The sequence below is a fragment of the Nicotiana attenuata genome, unplaced genomic scaffold (assembly GCF_001879085.1).
Source record: "Nicotiana attenuata strain UT unplaced genomic scaffold, NIATTr2, whole genome shotgun sequence".
Classification (NCBI taxonomy): domain Eukaryota; kingdom Viridiplantae; phylum Streptophyta; class Magnoliopsida; order Solanales; family Solanaceae; genus Nicotiana; species Nicotiana attenuata.
In genome coordinates, this window is record NW_017672946.1 from 55,311 (window position 1) to 65,093 (window position 9,783).

The following is a 9,783-nucleotide window of genomic DNA, read 5'->3' on the forward strand; positions in this document are numbered from 1 at the left end:
TCAAGGTCGGAGGCCTTGGCCAAGGCATCCCTCTGGGCCTCAACCTGGGCTTCTAGCTCGTTACGCTCACGCTTAACCTGGCCAAAATCGCCCAAAAGTCGTTCCAGGTCCTCCTTTTTTCTCTGCAGCTGAAAAGGAAAATATTAGCCTGCGAAAGTAGAAGGAGGAGCATGCATCGGCTCAAAACAGAGGTTACCTGTCTTTCAAGATAGTCCTCGTAGTTCTGACTTCTATCCGCCTCATACCGCAGGTATACCTGCTCATCTTCCTTTTTTGTGCAAAGTAATCCTAAGTGCTACATCAATAAATCCCGAAATTGGTCCAACCCGACCCCCGGGTCCACGTCTCGAAATTCGATAAAATTCACATCAATAGAATCCTTATCCTCCTACGAGTTCATACATACCAAATACATCAAAATCCGACCACAAACGACCCCTCAAATCTTTAAATCAAAGTCTCCAATTTCAAGCCCTAATCCCCCAATTTTCTTCCTTAATTTCCATTCCACTAATACCAAGATTAAACAATGGAAAAATGATCATAAACACAAGCAATGAAGCTAAAGAAGCTTACCAACTGAAACCCTTCGATTCTCTTGAAATATCACTGCCCAAGCTCTCTTCCCGTCTTCAAAAATGGAGAACTTAGCAAAAATTCGCGAAGGAAATCATATATACTTTCTGACCCAGGGATTCTGCACCTGCGGTCCCTTTCCCGCTTCTGCGATCTAACCAACCGCTTCTGCGGTTTTCACTTAAGTTCCTGGAAATGCACCTGCGCCTCATTTTCCGCACCTGCGCTCTCGCAGGTGCGCTCAACCTTCCGCACATGCGATTTCTGGACTTCTTGCTCATGGCCGCATATGTGGCTTCTCTAATGCTTCTGCGATCTCGCACCTGCGGTCCCCAATCCGCAGGTGCGGTTATGACAGGGGCAGCAGCTGAAGCTACTCACTTCCAATTCCAAATTTTCTGAAAATCGTCGGAATTCATCCCGAGGCCCCCGGGAACTCAACCAAAAACACGAACAAGTCACATAACACTATTCAAACTCATTCCAACCTTCGAAACACTCAAAACAACATCGAATCATCAAAACACCCTCGGTTTCAAGCCTAAGGTTTCCAAAACTTCCGAATTCCGCTTTCGATCAAAAAGTCTATCAAAACCTGCCCGAATGACCTGAAATTTTGCACACATATCACAAATTGCACAACGGACCTACTCCAATTTCCGGAATTCCTTTCCGACCCCTATATCGAAATATTCACTACCAGCCGGAAAGCACCAAAATTTCAATTTCGCCAATTCAAGCCTAAATCTACCACGGACCTCCAAAATGCATTCCGATCACGCTCCTAAGTCCCAAATCACCTCACGAAGCTATCCGAATCATAAAAACCAAATTTCGAGATCGTTTTCACACAAGTAAACTTCCGGTTGACTTTTCCAACTAAAAGGCCAACTTAAGAGACTAAGTGTCTCATAACATTTCAAAACTACTCCAAACCCGAACCTAACGACATGATACGATGAAATGAAGCTGAACAACACATCAAGAAGCAGAAATGGGGGAAACAGAGCGGTAACTCATGAAATGACCTGCCAAGCCGTTACATCATCCCCCTCTTAAATGAACGTTCGTTCTCGAACGAGTCAAGAAACATACCTGAAGCCTCAAATAGGTGAGGATATCTGCTCCGCATCTCCCGCTCGGTCTCCCAGGTAGCCTCCTCCACGGGCCGACCTCTCCACTACACTTTCACTGACGCTATATCCTTTGATCTCAACTTTCGAACCTGACGCTCTAAAATAGCCGCTGGCTCCACATCATAGGTCAAATAACCATCTAACTGAACTGTGCTGAAGTCCAAAACATGAGACGGATCTCCAATATACTTCCGGAGCATAGAAACATGAAACACCGGATGCACACTCGACAAGCTGGGTGGCAAAGCAAGCTCATAAGCCACCTCCCCAATCCTCTGAAGCACCTCAAAAGGCCCAATGAACCGAGGACTCAATTTACCCTTCTTCCCAAATCTCATAACACCCTTCATGGGTGAAACCTTCAGTAGAACCTTCTCCCCAACCATGTAAGACACATCATAGACCTTCCTGTCAGCATAACTCTTTTGTCTCGACTGCGCTGTACGAAGCCGCTCCTGGATCACCTTCACCTTGTCCAAAGCATCCTGCACCAAGTCTGTACCCAAAAGCCTAGCCTAACAGGCTCAAACCAACCAACTTGAGATCTACACCGTCTCCCATATAAAGCCTTATATGGAGCCATTTGAATACTCAATTGATAACTGTTGTAAGCAAACTCCGCGAGCGGTAGAAACTGATCCCATGAACCTCTAAAATCAATGACACAAGCGCGCAACATGTCCTCCAATATCTGAATAGTGCGCTCGGACTGCCTGTCCGTCTGAGGGTGAAAAGTTGTTCTCAACTCAACTTGAGTACCCAACTCTCGCTGCACGGCCCTCCAAAACGGTGAAGTGAACTGAGCCCCTCTATCTGAAATGATGGAAACTGGAACCCCATGCAGGCGAACAACCTCTCGGATATAAATCTCTGCTAACCGCTCGGAGGAATAGGTAGTACACACAGGAATGAAGTGCGCGGACTTGGTCAGCCGATCCACAATCACCCAAATAGCATCGAACTTCTTCAAAGTCCGTGGGAGCCCAACTACGAAGTCCATGGTAATCCGCTGCCACTTCCACTCCGGAATATCTATCTGCTGAAGCAAGACACCCGGTCTCTGATTCTTATATTTCACCTACTGACAGTTGAGACACCTAGATACAAATCCCACAATATCCTTCTTCATTCTTCTCCACCAATAATGCTGCCTCAAATCCTGATACATCTTCGCGGCACCCGGATGAATGGAATACCGCGAGCTATGGGCCTCCTCTAAGATCAACTCCCGAAGGCCATCCACATTGGGCACACATATCCGGCCCTGCATCCACAATACCCCATCATCACCAATAGATCTCTGGCATCGTCGTGTTGAACTCTGTCCTTAAGGACAAGCAAATGAGGATCATCATACTGGAGCTCTCTAATGCGATCAAATAAGGAAGACCGAGAAATCACACAAGCCAAGACCTGACTGGGCTCCGAAATATCCAACCTCACGAATCGGTTGGCCAAGGCCTGAACATCAACTGCAAGAGGTCTCTCCCTAACACGAATATACGCCAAACTCCCCACACTCACCGCCTTCCTACTCAAAGCATCGGCTACTACATTGGCCTTCCCCGGGTGGTACAAGATAGTAATATCACAATCCTTTAGCAGCTGCAACCATCTCCGCTGCCTCAAATTGAGATCCTTCTGCTTGAACAAGTGCTGGAGGCTACAATGATTCGTAAGCACCTCACAAGACACACCATACATATAATGCCTCCAAATCTTCAACGTGTGAACAATGGCAGCCAACTCTAGATCATGAACAGAGTAGTTCTTCTCATGGGGCTTCAACTGACGAGAAGCATAAGCAATAACTCTACCCTCTTGCATCAACACACACCCAATACCCACTCTCGAAGCATCACAATACACTATATATGAACCTGAAGCTGATGGCAAAACCAATACTGGAGCTGTGGTCAAGGCAGTCCTGAGCTTTTGAAAGCTCGCCTCACACTCATCCGACCACCTGAATAAAGCACCCTTTTGAGTCAACTTGGTCAAGGGTGATGCAATAGATGAAGATCCCTGAATAATTCGACGGTAATAACCCGCTAAACCAAGAAAACTGCGAATCTCTGTGGCTGAGGACGGCCTGGGCCACCTCTGAACCGCCTCTATCTTCTTCTGATCAACCTGAATACCCTCACTGGACACCACATGCCCCAAGAAAGCCACTGAACTGAGCCAAAACTCACATTTGGAGAACTTTGCATAAAGTTTCTCCTCCCTCAATCTCTGCAACACAGCTCTCAAATGCTCCGCGTGATCCTCCTAACTACGCGAGTATACCAGAATATCATCAATGAAAACAATAACGAACGAGTCGAGATAAGGCCGGAACATGCTGTTCATCAAATGCATGAACATTGCTGGGGCATTGGTCAGCCCAAAAGACATCACAAGGAACTCATAATGACCATATCGGGTCCTGAAGGCTGCCTTAAGAATATCTGAGTCCCTGATCTTCAACTGATGATACCCTGAACGGAGATCAATCTTGGAGAACGCCCTTGCTCCCTGAAGCTGGTCAAATAAATCATCAATACGAGGCAAAGGATACTTGTTTTTTATTGTGACCTTGTTCAACTGCCTGTAATCCATGCACATACTCATAGTGCCATCCTTCTTCTTCACAAATAGAACAGGCGCACCCCACAAAGAGACACTAGGCCGAATGAACCCCTTATCGAGGAGTTCCTGAAGCTGCTCCTTCAACTCCGCCGGTGCCATATGATATGGAGGAATAGAAATGGGCTGAGTGCTCGGCACCAGGTCAATACCAAAATCAATATCCCTGTCCGGTGGTATGCCCCGCAGGTTTACAGAAAACATAATCAATGGTAGGAGTCTCTACATTGACATCCCTCACAAAGGCTAAAATATGAAAGACAACCTTTCCCAACCATCCGCTGGGCCTTCAGAAATGAAATCACCCTACTGGGAACAAATCAGTCGAACCTCGCCACTCAATCCATGGCACACCCGGCATAGCCAACGTCACTGTCTTAGCATGACAGTCCAATATAGCACGGCACGGGGATAACCAATCCATGCCCAAAATCATATCAAAATCCACCATACAAAGTAACAGAAGATCCACTCGGGTCTCCAGACCCACAATAGTCACCACATACGATCGGTATACACGGTCTATAACAACAATATCGCCCACCGGAGTAGATACACGAACAGAAACAAGAGACTCACAGGGCGTATCCAAATAGCGAGCGAAATATGATGACACATATGAAAAAGTGGAACTAGGATCAAACAATACAGAGGCATCTCTGTTGTAGACTGAGACAATAACTGTAATCACAGCATCTGAAGCAATAGCATCTGGTCTGGCTGGGAGTGCATAGAAACGGGCCTGACCACCACTTGATCGACCTCCCCCTATGGGGCAACCTCTGGCTGACTGACCCCCACCTCTGGCTGCCTGAGCGGGTGGTGAAGTAACTGGAGCTGAAGTCGAGGGCTGACTCCTCTGCTGAGATGGACCCTCAAGAAGACGAGGACACTGCCTCCTCATATGCCCAAACTCTCCACACTCATAACAACTCCCTGATGCTGGAGACGGGGACTAAAGGGAACCCCTAGCACCGAGATAACTGGCAGAAGAACCTGGTACGGAAGAGCCCTGAACTGATGGAGCACAGGACAAACTCTGGGCTGGAAGGGCACTAAGTGATGAGCGGGCCTGATGAGAACTATAAGAACTATGGCCCGATGATGCCCCACGATGAGCTGGGCGAGCCGACTGAGCATGCCTGAAGGGACGACCTCTACCATGCTGAAACTGGCCTCTAGAAGGAGCGCCACCAAAACTGCCAGATCCTCGAGGCCTCTTAGCCTCCCTCTCATCTCGCTCCTGGCGACGAACTGACTCAATCTCTTGAGCAATATCAACAACCTGCTCAAAGGTAGCACCGGACATCCTCTCTCTGGTCATGAGAATCTGAAGCTGATATGTGAGGCCATCCACGAACCTCCTGATCCTCTCTCTATCCGTAGGAACCAATCAAACAACATGACAAGCTAACTCTGAAAATCTCATCTCATACTGCATCAGAGTCATATCTCCCTGACGCAACTGCTCGAACTGCCTGCGCAGCTCCTCTCTGCGGGACTGTGGCACATACTTCTCCAAAAATAAAACGGAGAACTGCTGCCAGGTAAGGGGCGCTGCATCTCTCATAAGCCTCCCACCAAGTAAAGGCAGCTCCAGAAAACTGAAAAGTAGTAAATGCTACCCCACTGGTCTCCAGAATACCCGCTATACGAAGAATCCTCTGACACTTGTCCAAGAAACCCTAGGCATCCTCGCCCTCTGTACCACTGAAAGTCGGAGGCTGAAGTCTACCAAACCTCTCCAATCGATGCTGCTCGTCCTCAGGTATAACTGATACTACAAAACCCTGAGCGGGTGCAACCGGCTGGGCTGGTGGTGCCTCTAGTGTCTGCGATCCCTGAACAACCTGCTCAGGTGTGCGGGCGGCGGGAGTCTGAGTGCCTCCCCCGGCCTGAGAAGTGGCTGCGATGGTAAAAACTACGACCGCCTGAGCAAGACTAGTGCACACGGTCAAGATTTGAGCCAAGGTCTCCTGAAGACTCGGAATGACAATAGGCACAGCGGGTGCCTGAGCTGGTCCCGCTGGAGCACCTCCCACTGGAATCTGATCATGAACTGGGGCGGCTAGTGGATATGCAGGTGCTACCCCATCTGCTGTACGGGCTACATCCCTGCCCCTACCACGACCTCTAGTGGCCCCAACTGGTGGTCATCCGTCCTGACTGGTAGCACGTGTCCTCACCATCTGTGAGAGAATAGAATAACAGAAGTTTAGTACTAGAATCAACAGATTCGCACGGCAGGAATTTCAAGAATGTGAAGTTTTTCCTAAAGGTTATGGAGCCTCCCGAGGATAAGTACAAACGTCTCCATGCCGATCCGCGAGACTCTAATAAACCGGCTCATGGTCTGTGAGACCTATGTAACCCAGGCTCTGATACCAACTTGTCACGACACCAAATACCCCGATCGTGAGGGTGCCTATCACAGTACTAGGCAAGCCAATCCAACATCTACCACATCAAATTCTTTTTATAAAAATCATTTTTCTAAAAACGATTAAGTCTCAAATTCTTCATACGAAATATATAAACTAACAGAAATAAGCGAAAAACCAGTATAAAATATTCTAACATAACCCAAATCCGGTGTCACTAGTCATGAGCCTCTAAGTACAATCAAAACATGGTCTGAATAATACAAAATCATCTGGAATAACAAAATACTAATATAGGAAGGAGGAAGGCAGGGACGCAAATGTTGTGCAGCTACCTTGCGATCTCCGGATACAACTCTGAGAGTGGTGGAAGCTCTCACTCTGATGCTCGGGCACCTGGGTTCGCAAACAAGGTGCAGGGAGTAACGTGAGTACGCCAACTCAGTAAGTAACTAAAGTAAATAAAATCTGAGTGCGGTGACGAGCATTTAATATCACATAAGAAATCTCAACATAAACATCAAGTCAAATCTGCAGTTCAATAATCAGTTATCTCGTACAACTCCAGTTTCTATAAAAATCCTTTTAAGACATTTATTCAATATTTTTCAACAGAGGTTCAGCATAAAAGAAGAGTGAAAGCAGCATAATGTCATAAACAAGCCCCTCGGGCAAGGTATCACTCATAAGTATAGCCCCTCGGGCAAGCCTCCCAGTCACTCGTGACTCAGCTCTCGTCAATTAGTACTCACACTCAACACTCCGGCTCAATAGATATCTCACAATAACATTAATAACCGCTGTAGCGTGCAACCCGAACCGTAATATATAGTCAACTACGCTCACTGTGGTGTACAGACTCCGGAGGGGCTCCTACAGCCCAAGCGTCATATGGATGCGGCGCGCGACCCGACCCAATACATGTCGTTGCGGCGTGCAGCCCGATCCATTATATATATATATATATATATATATATATATATATATATATAATACTCACCATTAGGTCCTCAACCTCTCTCAGTCATTAACCTCATGGCCACTCGGGCACGTTAGTGAAAATCAGGAAAACTCAGCCCAATCAGTTTTCATGTAAGAAGTAGAGCAATGAAACCGGATTAAACAATAAGCAGGTAAACCATGACTGAGGATATGCTTTCAAATCAAATAGAGTGAGAAAAATAGTAAAAATTACCCCTAAGGGTCTAAACAGGTCGGCACAAAGGCCCTAAACATGGCATTCAGCCCAAGTTAACAAAACAACTTCTAAAACACATGGATATCATATACTATATATCAAAATATGCAACTATACAGTCGCCACGGGACGGACCAAGTCACAATCCCTACGGCTGCACGCCCACATGCCCGTCACCTAGCATGTGCGTCACCTCATTTATCAAAACAATACGAAATTTCGGGGTTTCTTACCCTCGGGTCTAGATTTACAATGGTTACTTACCTCAAACCGGGTGAAATACTACTCCGCGACGCCCTTGCCTCTCGACTCGGCCTCAACTCGCGTCGAATCTATCCAAAATCAGAATTATAACATCAATATATGCTAAGGGAACGAAGCCCATGCGGAATAATCAAATTACATCAATAAATCCCGAAATTGGTCCAACCCGACCCCCGGGTCCACGTCTCGAAATTCGATAAAATTCACATCAATAGAATCCTTATCCTCCTACGAGTTCATACATACCAAATACATCAAAATCCGACCACAAACGACCCCTCAAATCTTTAAATCAAAGTCTCCAATTTCAAGCCCTAATCCCCCAATTTTCTTCCTTAATTTCCATTCCACTAATACCAAGATTAAACAATGGAAAAATGATCATAAACACAAGCAATGAAGCTAAAGAAGCTTAACCCAACTGAAACCCTTCGATTCTCTTGAAATATCACTGCCCAAGCTCTCTTCCCGTCTTCAAAAATGGAGAACTTAGCAAAAATTCGCGAAGGAAATCATATATACTTTCTGACCCAGGGATTCTGCACCTGCGGTCCCTTTCCCGCTTCTGCGATCTAACCAACCGCTTCTGCGGTTTTCACTTAAGTTCCTGGAAATGCACCTGCGCCTCATTTTCCGCACCTGCGCTCTCGCAGGTGCGCTCAACCTTCCGCACATGCGATTTCTGGACTTCTTGCTCATGGCCGCATATGTGGCTTCTCTAATGCTTCTGCGATCTCGCACCTGCGGTCCCCAATCCGCAGGTGCGGTTATGACAGGGGCAGCAGCTGAAGCTACTCACTTCCAATTCCAAATTTTCTGAAAATCGTCGGAATTCATCCCGAGGCCCCCGGGAACTCAACCAAAAACACGAACAAGTCACATAACACTATTCAAACTCATTCCAACCTTCGAAACACTCAAAACAACATCGAATCATCAAAACACCCTCGGTTTCAAGCCTAAGGTTTCCAAAACTTCCGAATTCCGCTTTCGATCAAAAAGTCTATCAAAACCTGCCCGAATGACCTGAAATTTTGCACACATATCACAAATTGCACAACGGACCTACTCCAATTTCCGGAATTCCTTTCCGACCCCTATATCGAAATATTCACTACCAGCCGGAAAGCACCAAAATTTCAATTTCGCCAATTCAAGCCTAAATCTACCACGGACCTCCAAAATGCATTCCGATCACGCTCCTAAGTCCCAAATCACCTCACGAAGCTATCCGAATCATAAAAACCAAATTTCGAGATCGTTTTCACACAAGTAAACTTCCGGTTGACTTTTCCAACTAAAAGGCCAACTTAAGAGACTAAGTGTCTCATAACATTTCAAAACTACTCCAAACCCGAACCTAACGACATGATACGATGAAATGAAGCTGAACAACACATCAAGAAGCAGAAATGGGGGAAACAGAGCGGTAACTCATGAAATGACCTGCCAAGCCGTTACATCATCCCCCTCTTAAATGAACGTTCGTTCTCGAACGAGTCAAGAAACATACCTGAAGCCTCAAATAGGTGAGGATATCTGCTCCGCATCTCCCGCTCGGTCTCCCAGGTAGCCTCCTCCACGGGCCGACCTCTCCACT